At 36.0% G+C, this 12,954-nt stretch overlaps 1 non-coding gene across 1 annotated transcript; it reads left to right on the forward strand.

The window, feature by feature from the left end:
- The first annotated feature begins 11,736 nt into the window (after positions 1-11,736).
- LOC145263426 (U2 spliceosomal RNA) lies at positions 11,737-11,924 on the forward strand. Its single transcript, XR_013864570.1, has one exon. It is a non-coding gene; the product is annotated as a U2 spliceosomal RNA (small nuclear RNA).
- Positions 11,925-12,954: the final 1,030 nt, after the last annotated feature.

The raw sequence follows: 12,954 nt of genomic DNA on the forward strand, positions 1-12,954 counted from the left end.
GCAGGGTAGAGAAAAGGGCATCCCCCACTAAGCCACGAAGTCTATTTTGTACTCTGTCGAGGCAGGATAGGCTGTTTTTAGCAACTCCTGCCCAGATATGGCAACAGTATTGCATCCTTGGACGTACTTGGCTTTTATATAGAAAGAGAATTGCATCAGTAGTGAGACATATTCTGGAGCAGTAGAAGAATCCCATCATCTTTCCAGCGACCTTGGCAACAGACTTGATGTACGTGTTCCATTTCAGATCAGGAGTAAAGGTCAAACCCAGAAGCTTGTCAAAACACAGAGCCTCTCCCAGACGAGAGCCATCCATCCCAATTGATGACAGATGAGGATCAGAGCGTTGATGATGTGAGGATAGGAGTTTGGTTTTAGATGCATTAAAGGTAACCAGCCACGTCTTCCCCCACTGAACCACGCGCTCGAGATCAGAGGAGAGAGAATCACAGAGAACTTTGTCATTTACAGCCTTTGGTTTGTTGCCGTAGATGGTCGTGTCATCAGTATAGATGTCAACGACTAATTTAAGTATGTGTTTGGGGAGGTCATTGATGTAGATCAGGAAGAGAGTTGGGTCCAGGATTGACACTTGAGGGACTCCAGCATTAATACTGCACGCCTCTGATTTTTGCCCATCGACATTTTCAAAAGCACATGTTTAATATTAGAAAAAATTATCTTCAGAAAATGAAAGACAACAGTTCGTCTATTTATAAAATACTAGCATCTGTGCCCGGCGTTGCCAGGGTGTTTGGAAGTGAAGGTTGAGAAAAAAACTAATAGTAGGCAGGCAGGCTCGAACCCGTACCGCGAAGGAGAAAAGAACACGAAAAAAATCGTCACGTCTTTGCCGTTGCGTCCATCGCCCAACTGGAAGTTGCGAGGTTTAAATTAAGGCCGAGATGGGATAGCTTTCGAAAATATTGTCGAAAAAAAGCGGCCCATCCTTTCAAAATGTGCGCAGTTGAGGGTGAAGTAATTAACATTTTTATCCAATTTTTCGATATTTTTCGTCCGATGGTTCGAACTTCAAGACGATACCAATCTTGTGGAAATCCCTTGCCTCAGTCGAAAGTTTTAGGCAGACATACATATATACATACATATATACATTTAAACAGACAGGTGATATTTATATTATAGATAAAGCTATTTAGGAGTGATCGCCATTCCTTGTTTGCTAATTCAATGAGTGACGAGGACGTGATCTGAAACGTATAGCCCCACAACGTTACAAGTAAAAAGAAATAGGCAAAAGAAGGATTCCAATAGTTCTCCAACCTCCTCATCGTGAAGTTGCAATAGATCTACTCAATTGATTGACATGTCGCCAATCAGAAAGAATGCTCAGCATGAGGAGAAGGAGGAGGAAAGCAATACAACAACAGGAACCTACGTGGTTTGTATTTCAAACGTATTTTAAAGCAATGCCAATAGTTCATATCAGTATAAAATAAGAAAATGAGAGAAAAAAAAAAAACAATAGTCGAAAAAAAAAGACCAAAATGTTCCTACAAACGCTATCGTCAACATACTACATTGACGGACGCCATTGTTTTTTTTGTTTTTTTTGGTTTTTGATTTTTTTTTTTTTACCCGTTTCCTCTAACTTAATTTCCCTTGCATTTTTTCTCAAACGTCGGAAGAAGATATTTTGCTGCTTCGAATCGACACGCTGTCCTTAATCGTTTTTTTTTTGTTTGTTTTTTTTTTATTCCAAGTGGTTTTACAGACCACTTTACTTGGATTCTGACGGAAATTGCCGTTTGCTGGGAATCTGGTAAAACTGCTGACGGAGACTGATCAGCTAACAGTCTCTCTCTCTCTCTCTCTATCTATCTATCTCTCTTTCTCTCTCTCTTTATTCACCCCTCTCTCTCCATCTCTTTATTCCTCTCTCTCTTTCTCTGTCTCTTTCTCTCTCTCTCTTTATTCCTCCCTCCCTCTCTATCTCTTTATTCCCCTCTCTCTCTTTATTCCTCCCTCTCCCTCTATCTATTTATTCCTCTCTCTCTCTTTCTCTCTCTTCCTCTCTCTCTTTATTCCTCCCTCTCTCTATATATCTTTATTCCTCTCTCTCTCTTTCTCTCTCTCTTTATTCATCCCTCTCTCTCCATCTCTTTATTCCTCTCTCTCTTTCTCTGTCTCTTTCTCTCTCTCTTTATTCCTCCCTCTCTCTATCTCTTTATTCCTCTCTCTCTCTCTCTTTATTCCTCCCTCTCTCTCTATCTCTTTATTCCTCTCTCTCTCTCTTTCTCTCTCTCTCTCTCTCTCTGACGACTCACTGATTGACTACCTCTCTTCGGACCATCTGCTGGAACTCACTACCAAAAAAGAAACATAAACTCTTCACTGTTGTTTATCCTGAAAATATGGTCGGACTTGGAACCGATTGCTTCCTCCAATCGTCCAATTTACCCGTGCCACATCGACTCATGCATGATTGGTCAATCAGACACGCCAGACCGGCTGAGGCAATTCAGGTTTCCCTGATGATTTGTGCTAACTGCATTGCTTGCATTTTGGCTGGAGTCAACGGATTAATTCTCTGACTGATCCACGATTTCAAAAAGCCAAAATGATTTCAACACCGCGGTCAAATATTCAACACTCTTTGTGTTGACAATAGCTATTTGTTCTTAATGCGTAGAGACAAATCTTTTACAATAATTTTAATATGTTTCTTTTTCATTTAATCTCCAAGCAAATTTCCCCTTTCTGCGCGGGCATCTTTAACAGTAATTGAAAATAAATATCCAATCAAAACAACTGATTGTCAAATCAACGTAAACCCGGTTCATCTATTTACTCAGCGGTCAAATCATTAACGGACTGGCTTTTATTAATTTATGCATTTTATTTATTTATTTATTTCTTTGCGGATAATAAATTATTTGCTCTAAACAATTATTTTCGCTGGGGAATGTGTTCACACTTATTACGTTACTCCCAAGCACACATCAATTGAAATCCCATTCGAATCAACACATGGCCGGAAATATCTTCAACCAACAATTTGTCATTTTTTGCATACATAGTACTTCATTTTATTATCCAGCCAAACAGACACACATAAGCTCATATAATTACTAGTTGACATATTGCTAATGAAATCAGGATCAGAGGTATTATGAAAATCTACTTCGGCTGCGGGTTGAATCCCTTGGGATCAGCTACACCGAAGACACTTGGGCTTCTCAAAGCGTTAGCGTTAGAAAAATACTATCTGGATATACCTGGTGTTGACCAGTCAAAAAATATAACCGGGCGGAAGAATTTTTCGCACATTTTTGTTGTGTAATCAAACCATACATTACACAGCGATATTTACTTGTGACAAAGGTTTCATCATTATGTGTACGTGTCACTAAATGTCTATGGTGGATCTTCACTATATGTACCTTAAGTTTTTGCAGCGTTTTTATGCTCCAAGGCTATTATCGTATAAATGTTCATATCCAGGTGTGTATGTGCGTGTGTGTGTGCGTGTGTGTGTGTACCATACATGCATTTTCAACATACCTGATTTTCAGGCTTCATGTATCTTGATCCATCTGGAATTCGTCTTTTTCTTGGAGGGGAGGCTGGCACCTGCTTGAACGAATATCCATTCACTTCCAGGAACACTGGTTGTATTTTGTATTGTTTTTATCCACTTTCCAGCTATCGATCACAGAAGAATAGAAAGTGAATATCTTTGCTTGAGTGGTTTGCTTCTAGGTCTCCATTCTGAGACACGTAAGCTCCCTCCCAGGTGAACCGGAGGGTCTACCTGTTAAACCGTCTGCCTTGCTCAACGTCCAAATTCCAACTCCAATGTGATCTCCGGCTAACCTGATGAGATGCTTACAATAAACTTGTCTATGATATGATTTCATTATATTTTGACAGATTTTACCAACATTCTTCATCTTCATTTCTTGTTTATCACCCCAGATAAATAAATAGATAGATAGATAGATAGATAGATAGATAGAGATGGATAGATACATAAATAGATAGATAACTAAATGTAATTGTGTTCGACCTACTACATTTTTAAGATACGCGTTACCTTGTAATGGAAAGTGATCACATGTTGGATTTAGGGAAGTATAAAAAACATCCATCTTTGTCTATGAAAATCAAACCAAAATGAACATTCATAGCTTAAACGAGAAATAACTCTCATAGTGTAAGTAAATAAACGTTGTTGTCCGCTAATAATAATTGTTAAAAAATGTAATAAAATATAAGTAAAATTAAAAATAAATTAAATAAAACAAATTTAAATAATATTTATAAATAGAAAAAAAGAAACGAAAACAATTCTGTTAAAGCAGACTGTAAATAACACTGAAATAATTATAAGAATAGACTTTCTATAGTGTACTATTCGAATGGCGCAGTGGATAGACTCGTCGAATCTCTACATTTTTTTTGTTTTATTTTGTAAGCATTGTCTGAAGATAGCGGTTTCAATCCTATCGAAAGCACGCCAGGAGATTAGTTGACCAAACACATGGTGATACAACAATAAAAACTATAACATGAGCTAAGTTTCTGACAAAGGAACAATAATTGCTGTTTTCTGTCTATCAAACACTTATCGTTGGTTGCTTTTCGAGCTTGAAATGGTATTTTTAGATACTTCCATTAAGTGGTGCATGTCTTGTCTGGAGCGATTTCCATAAAATAAATAGTCAGAGACACATTTACAAATATGGAGCAAAATGCTTGCTAGACACTATCCTAGAGTTTCTTCGATCTCTCTGTACAGGGGTATATCAGGAAATCCTGACATGAAAACACTCGATAGATAAGACAGATAGACCGATGGATATACAGACAATAGAATAATTAGATAGACAAATAGATAAAAAGATATCCAGGCAGACAGATAGATAGATCCATAGATAGATACATAAATAGATAGATAGATAGGTAGATAGATGTATGGATGTATGGATGGATCGATAGATAGATCGATAGATGGATAAGTAGATGCATAGATAGATAGATAAATAGATGCATAAATAAATCGGTAGATAGATAGATCGATAGATAGATCGATAGATAGATACATAGATAGATAAGTATATATGCGCATACTATTACACAACATTGGTACCTACAAAACATGATCACCATCATTTTTAGAGTCAGACGCTGGGGTTTGTATACAAGAATCCCCTTTTCCTTCTGTATCTTATCTGAAAACACTTGATGAAAGTAAAACCTGATGAAATATTACAAATAACACACCGCTCGGCACGGCTACACACTTCTTACACACAGAATGGTTCACCTTCTCCAAATGATGTTGTTTAATAACAGCACAAAACTCCACCAGATTGGATGAATTTATATCTTTGAATTTAGCGTCCAAGAATGGGGTACTGTTGCCCCATCTGGGCAGGAGCTGCTAGAAGTGACTTATTCTGCCGCTGATAGAGTTCAAAATAGACTTCGTAGCCTCGTATGGGATGTCCTTTTCTCTTCCCTGCAACCTCTTTCTCACAGAAGAGATGTTGCGAGTTTGTCTCTTCTTTATCGTTATTTTCATGGCAAGTTCTCGACTGAGCTCCAATCTATGCCCTTCTCCTCGCCAAACTTTCACAAGAAACACCCGTCTAGCAGAAGACACTATCAATAATTTCATCTGCTCTTTATCTGTGCTTAAACCAAAACGTGCATTCCAGGAATAAAGCTTCTTTCTGAGAACTCACGCCTATGGAATTGTTTTCCGCTTATCCTGCGTTTCCAGCTGACTACAATATGGTTGTCTTCAAGTCACACGTAAACAAGTTCTTGGTGAGCCGTTCCATATAAGTTAACAAATTTACCGAATTTCCATTACTAACGATTATTTTATTGTTCCATTTTCTACCGGGCACTCTTGATAAGTAGTGATGCCTTTGTAAAAAAAAAAAAAATATAACACTGCAAACGGCTATATGCAAATATCGGACCATGAGCGAAATGACGTCTCAGTAAAGAAAAAATAAGCTTCTTTCTTAGAACTGCACGCCTGTGGAACTCTGTTCCGTCTGCCTGCTTCCCTCCGGACTACAACTTAGATGTCTTCAAGTCTAATGTTAACAAATTCCTAATGAACCGCCCCCTTAAGTAAACACTCCATCAAATCTCCACACTAACGTAATGTACTTGCAATAACCCTTATCCCTGAGTGGCTTCCGGGCCTTGATAAGTGGTGATCACTGTGTAAAAAAAAAAAAAAAAAAAAAAAAGACCACAATCACGCTAGAGACGTGGATGACGTTCGAGAATAATTACTGAAAATACAGTTGAGAGAATCGGCATTCTATTATTGTCGCGGTTAATCACCTGCAGAAGGCCAGAGGATGAGTTGGCTGAAACGCGGAGAAACAGCAACGACTTTGAAAATGAAAATAATCGTCCGCAAATAAATAAATAAAAAAAAAACCCTTCCCTTTGTGCATTTTGAGAAAGCGTTGTTCTTGCCTAGTGTTCAAATCATTACACGTTGAGTTAGAAATATCCATAAACAAAAATCCCGTGATATTTAATCACGTGACGTAGCATCCGATACTTTAATTTTTTCTTTATTTTGTGTTATGGGCAGTGCAGAGGAAGTCACCTATCACAGTGTTAATTTTATCAAGTCTTCTTTCGGTAATTTAAAAAAAAAAAAACGAAGTTCTCAATCATCAAATCAAGTTATCGATTTGATTTGTTAATGAATGAAGTAAATAAAAACGTCGAAGAAGTTTGATTGAAACGAAGTAAGTTTCTTTATTAATTGGATGGGAAAATAATTAGGAAACAACGATTGTTTCTACTTCAAAACAGATTAGCGTTGCGTGAAGTGTTCTAACTAATGATACCAACGTCGAAACGAAAAATGTAATCTGATTTCGTCTCGCAACCACTCTGCGTATTTGTTTTAATTAATGAGTAGATATACGCCTTAATTAGAATAAAAAGAATTACTTAAGAAGTAGCTGTCGCGACACGCCATTGCCTGGTATTCTTAAAAACATTCATTTTTCTTTCTGCTAGGTGTCTGGCGTCTTTGGGGGTGTGTTTTAAACTAAAGAAAAATGTGATAGTAGACAGGCAGGGTCGAACCCGTACGGCGAAGGCAGAAAAGGAAGTGGAAAAAAAAACGTTGCGTCTTTGCCGTTACGTCCATTAGCGAACCGGAAGGTGCGAAGGTTTAAATTATGGCTAGTCATTTGAAAAGAGAGGTTAACTTTCGAAAATATTGGTGAAAAAAGCGATCCCTCCCTGTAGAAAAGTGGCCAGGTGAGGGTGAAAGAATTAATGTTTTTAGCCAATTTTTCGATATTTGATCGTCTGAAGAGTTGAACATCAAAACCATACAATTTTCGTGATAACCCGTCTAAAGTTTTAGGCAGACATGACATCATACACACACACATCCATACACACATACACGATGATGACTGCAACGTCACAGGACCACTTTATAGACAAATGCCTGAGGGAGTATCTATACAAAGATGATGTTACAGAGTCTTAGCTTTGTACGACAGCTAAGTCTCTCTCTCTCTCTCTCTTACTCTCTCTCTCTCTCGGTTCAAAATGTTGAGATCCAGCAACAAGCAAGATCAAGATAGCCAGCAACAAGTTAAACTGCAGACTAGCTTAATGCGGGCACTAGTCTCCGCCTTATATTTTTTTATATCAGAGATTTGCTTCTCCTGGAAAGGTTGCCTTCACCACGGCTTACAGGAGTCCTCTCCCCCCACCAACACACACATACTGACACAAAAAGACACATGGTGCTAGTTGGCCGTTGACCATGAAAAAGGGTTCATACATACATGCATACATACATACATAAATACATACATACATACATTTAAAAAGACAGGTGAGACTTATATTATGAATGATATTTTTAAATACTAATATTTTGTCGCGAGATAAGATTCAGCTATATTCTTAAGTTCAGGAAAACGTGAAAAAAGTTATACTCTCTTCTTACAATGAAGGCTTTATGCGAGACTTTCAGAGAAAATGTGGTATTGTGGTGCCTAATCGGTATTCAAACCTAAGTATGTCTCGAACGGATATCATAATACTTAGTTCGCTTAACATTATCATAAAAAGCCCTGCAAAATGTCAACAAGACAGTAGTTTGGTAGAAAATGTCAAACAGACAAACAGACAAACGTGCAGACTTACTATAAACTATAGTCTCGGTATGAATACTTTTGGGCTACGACGGTTCGGCACAGTTAGTATGTAAATAAATTGACGCATTTAACTGATAATACATTTCTGGATTTTTGAGATGGGAATTGGTTGTTCGTATTAGTTGGATTCACTGCGGTACTGTCCTAAATGTTTCTGTCCTTTACACAAAGTTTCGCCCGGTGATCCTCCGACTTTCTTCAAGGTATCTTCTCAAATTCTAAATGCTGCTGTAGCAGTCGGGAATTTGGATAGAATTACAAACGGAACCCTTTGTTTACTTTATGGGGGTAGCATGCTCTTGTTCCGTCAGCCATGACTGGATAATAGTCTTAAGTAATTCACAATTGCATTTTTCAGCCTCCCACACTGAGAATCGAAACTTTAACCTTCAAGATAATTACACAGTAACAGAAGGTTTAATGGTAGGTCTTTCGTTAAATTCTCAGCTGTATAACGTAGAGTATCAGGAGGATCGAAAATTCATAGTGTAATCGAAATTTGATTTCTTTTGAAGACGATTGATTAAAAGTATCATTTTTTTGTAATGGAGATTAATTAAATTATGTTGATTTTATAGTTTGAATTATGTGGGAAACTGTTCTTCTCTTTAGTGTAGCACGACCTCGGACCTTCTTCAGGTATAAATTATCGAACTCGGGAACTTTCTCAAGAACATTTGAATCCGCACGAAATTAAGAACGGAAAAGTATATTTAATCTACGCCGCAACCATGTACTCGTATATAGGATTTAAGACATTCGTGATTGTATTTTGAATGCCGACCGTATAAGGATTGAACAATCAACCTACAGAAGTATAAAATTTGCAACTTTATTTTACGAAGTTCTCTATTTTCTACTAACACGACTTCGTGCAGATTCCTGAGATCAACAGAAAGATTCATGGTGATTCTAAAGGTTTGACAGAAGATTACTCGAGTTCGACAAAAAGATTCGTCATGGTGCGATAGATAATTCACCGAGTTCGACTAGAATAGTCACAGAGTTCGACAGAAACATCCCAAAGAGTTCGAATCAAATTTCCCCAGATTCTGAAAGAAAGATTTCTGCGTTGAACAGAGAAATTCCATATTCGGCTGAAAAATTCCATATAGCGGAAGAAAACCAATATTTCATAGAGCTCGACTGCAAAATTCCATAGAATGAAACAGAATCACTCGTAATTCGACAGAAGAATTCCCGCGTTCAGCAGAATGATTCCATAGTGTTCGACAAAAAGAATTTCCCAGAGTGAAGCAGCTTTATTCTCCTAGTTCGACAGAATGATTTCCGCGTCAAAATAGTAATTTCATAGAGATAAACTAATAGATCCCCACAAAGTTCAACATAAAAATTCTTCCAGTACAGCAGAAAAGTTCTGCGTTCAATAGTAAGATTCCAACAAAAAGATTCCATAGAGTTCGATGGAAAGACTTGCTCAGAGTCACTCCCCGATTTCAACAAAATATTCCTACCACTCCAAAGTAAGATTCCATAGAATTCGACTGAAAATTATCCACAGAGTGCAACAGAATCACTCTCTGAGTACGAAAGAAAGATTCGGGCGTTCGAAAGAAAGATTCCATAGATTATGGCTGAAAGAATTTCATAAAGTGCACAAGAATCACCCTCCGAGTCCGACAGAAAGATTGCTGGATTAATCAGGGAGATTTCATAGAGTTTTACTGAAAGAACTCCCCAGAATGCCCTCCAAAAAATAAATTTCCGAGTCCGTCAGAAACATTCCCACGTTAAGCAGAAAGATTCCATGAATTTTACGGAATAAAATTCTCAAAATTGCAGCAAAATTACTCTCAATTTCGACAGAATGATCCTGCGTTAAATAGAAATGTTTCGACATGAAAAATTACCCAGAGCGCAACACAACATCTTTCCAAATTCGACAGAAACATTCCCGCGTGACACTATAGATTCTATAGAGTTCGACCAACGGAATTCCCACGCGTGCAACAGAATAACTGACTTTGTTCAACACAAACATTCTCGCATTCAACAGAAAGATTCTATGGTGTACACTTGAAAAACTCACCATATTGCAACAGAGAGACTCTCCGAGTTCGAGAGAAAAATTCCGGCATTTAACTGAAGATTTTATAGAGTCCGACCTTAAAATTCCCCAATGTGCAACAGACTCACTCTCTGAGTTCGACAGAAAAAAAATTGCGCATTAAACTTAAAGATTCCATAGTTTTCGGCTGAAATACATCCCCAAGTGAAACAAAATAACACTAAAAAGATTCCCAAAGAGCAAGAGGATAACACTTCGAGTTCAAGAGAAAAATTCCCGCGTTAAACAGAAAGGTTCCGTAATAGAATTTACCAGAGCCCAACGGAATACATTTCCGAGTTCGAGAGAAAGATTTCCGCGTTAAACAAACATTCCATAGAGTTCAACAGAAGGAATTTCTCAGAGTGCAGAGTATCACTTTCTGGGTTCGACAGAAAGATCTATTTCAACAGTAAGATTCAATAGAGATGACTTTAAAATTTCCATAGAATGCTACAGAATCACACCCACCCACCCACCCACCCACACACACACATATTGTTATGTATATATATATATATATATATATATATATATATATATATATATATATATATATATATAATTATGCATATATAAATTTCTGTGGAAATATATATATTCACTTGTATTTCATTTTATATATACCAATCGTTATTTAAAAAGCTCAATGTAATTACAGAGCATAAAATGAATGAATGACAAAAGTCTATATTCCATATTTCATGATGTTTACCATCTTATAATATATTCCTTTAATTCATTGGGCATCGACACACACACACACACAGATATATATATATATATATATATATATATATATATATATATATATATATATATATATATATATATACTTGCTTGCCGCCTAACATTGCCGGTCGTACAGTACACTAAAATATGATATTTTAATTTATGCAGATTTTAATTTATGCAGATATATATATTACGAGGAATAATTTGCCTGCTGGACTAATTAAGAAAAAAAGATGACGGTAATGTCGATCATGCTTCTGATATATATATATATATATATATATATATATATATATATATATATATATATATATATATATATATATATAATTTAAAGGAGATTAGAATAATAGTCTAAAGAGCTAAGTGTATTTTAATGTAATAGTGAAATTACTAGTTTAATTAAAATACAGGAAATGCTCGTTGTAATTTAGATATATAATAAGCTCGATAGTTAAATGTCCTAGAGCCAATTCAATATTAAGTAATGTGATTTATAATTTAAAAATTTTAAAAAAATTTTTAAAATTTAAAAATCAAAATTTAATTAAATAATTGACATTGTTGTTGTTCCTTCTTATGAAACTGATTTTTAATTTAATTAAATTTTGATTGTTAAATTTTAAAATTTTTTTAAACATTTTTAAATTATAAATCACATTACTTAATATATATATATATATATATATATATATATATATATATATTTATTTTTATTATCGTATTTTTCTGTTCAGTTACATTATTTTTTCTTGGCTTTTTGGCCAAGATCAAAGTGTAATATCTGTTCTTCAGATGCTGCACTTCTATTTCTCGTTCTCTTTCAGTGGAGGAGAAATCATTCACGATTGAGACAATTGTTTTATTATTGTACCGTTTCTACGCGTTAAAAAACGACCCTGATGTCTAACTCTGTCTCGTGGGGAGGCATTGTAAATAGGTACATTATTGTTGCGGCTACTCGGCCGTTTTTTTTGTCCGTCTGTAGCGTCCTCACACAAGACTAGAATTTTAAAGTAAATTTAAAGTAACCCCCCTCCTCCACCCTCCACACATTCCCCTTCCCCCCATGTATCCCTATGCCCTCAGCCACACCAGAAATGAACTTCCCAGACCCTCCCCTACAAATTCCTTAAACCCCAAAACTAAAACATTATCGACATACCAAACGCCCCCTACCTTCTCCCCTTGTTTCCTTCCTCTCTCTTTCTCCAGCCCTCCTCGCAACCCCCTGACCTCATTCACTCTTTCACTCTTTCATCCCAAAATAGCGAACATTTCTGTAAAAGTCTAATGATGCTACAGGCGGCCAAAAAAACGGCCGAGTAGCTGAAACAATAATGTAACTTAACAGAAAAATACGGTAATAAAAAGTAAAACGCATATTTGCTCTACAACAGTATTGAGCATTTTCTTCAGGTTTTTATTAATTACCATCTCCACTAAATATATATATATATGTATATATATATATATATATATATATATACATAACTACTTCATTTACTCACATAAATTTAATATACGAAAGTATAGATTTATGCGTAAACTTTAAGTATTTACTTCAAAAGTGCTCAATACGTAGGTAGAGCTAGTTAGTAATTTATAAAATATATATGGCGATTAAGCTACACTGAATATTCTGCGTTTCATACACTAAAGGATTCGTCAGGCTTATACGCATTAGCCTGACTAATCCTATAGTTGATGAAACGCAGAATATTCAGTGTAGCTTAATCGCCATATATATTTTATAAATTACATATATATATATATATCTATCTATCTATCTATCTATCTATATATATATATATATATATATATATATATATATATAGGAACAACACTGAATGGACGGACTGTGTCAATAAGAGTCGTCCAAGAGGCGGCAACAGTTTTTGTTATGAAGTAATTATCTTTTTTTTTATTTCTTATATATTTTATGTTAGTTCTTCTCGTTTG

This window comes from Euprymna scolopes, chromosome 38, assembly GCF_053919585.1.
Source record: "Euprymna scolopes isolate OS-2025 chromosome 38, ASM5391958v1, whole genome shotgun sequence".
In the NCBI taxonomy this organism is placed as follows: Eukaryota; Metazoa; Mollusca; class Cephalopoda; order Sepiida; family Sepiolidae; genus Euprymna; species Euprymna scolopes.